The following is a 591-nucleotide window of genomic DNA, read 5'->3' on the forward strand; positions in this document are numbered from 1 at the left end:
CTAAAATTACCTAACCAAACCGAGGCCATAAAACCTCAAACCATACACAAACCCTAGCCTATTTATACAACCCCAAACCGAAGCAAATCAACCCTAAAATTGCCCTAATTTGACAAAACCGAATTCACACATTCACAAAGCCTAATTTCAAGCTAAACGATCCTATAATTCTAAGGCAGCCCCTTGAGGTTGTCATCAGGATATATACGAACAAAATATATAGTCATCAGAGGAATAGCAATGCATGGTACGAATTGGACCTAGGTCATGGAAGAATCTAGGGCAAATGGATGTTAAGAACAATTATTTCCATGATTTGAAGTCCAAAAAAAAAGGTTGAATTAATGGTTGATTATTTCATAGTTAACCCTGAACCAAAATCGCATAAAGCCATAATAATAACATAAACAATACTATTCAAACTTTTGATACTATGAACTATTCCATTAGTTATTTTCTCACAATATATCATGCAACTATATATGGTAAATATGTTTGCAGAATTGGCAATTAGTTGTATCCATTTCAAGAATGTTTGTCTTTGCATATTGATATAAATGATAAAGTACAATTGTCTTAACTAAATTAAAT

Source organism: Lupinus angustifolius, chromosome LG19 (genome assembly GCF_001865875.1).
Source record: "Lupinus angustifolius cultivar Tanjil chromosome LG19, LupAngTanjil_v1.0, whole genome shotgun sequence".
NCBI classification, from domain to species: domain Eukaryota; kingdom Viridiplantae; phylum Streptophyta; class Magnoliopsida; order Fabales; family Fabaceae; genus Lupinus; species Lupinus angustifolius.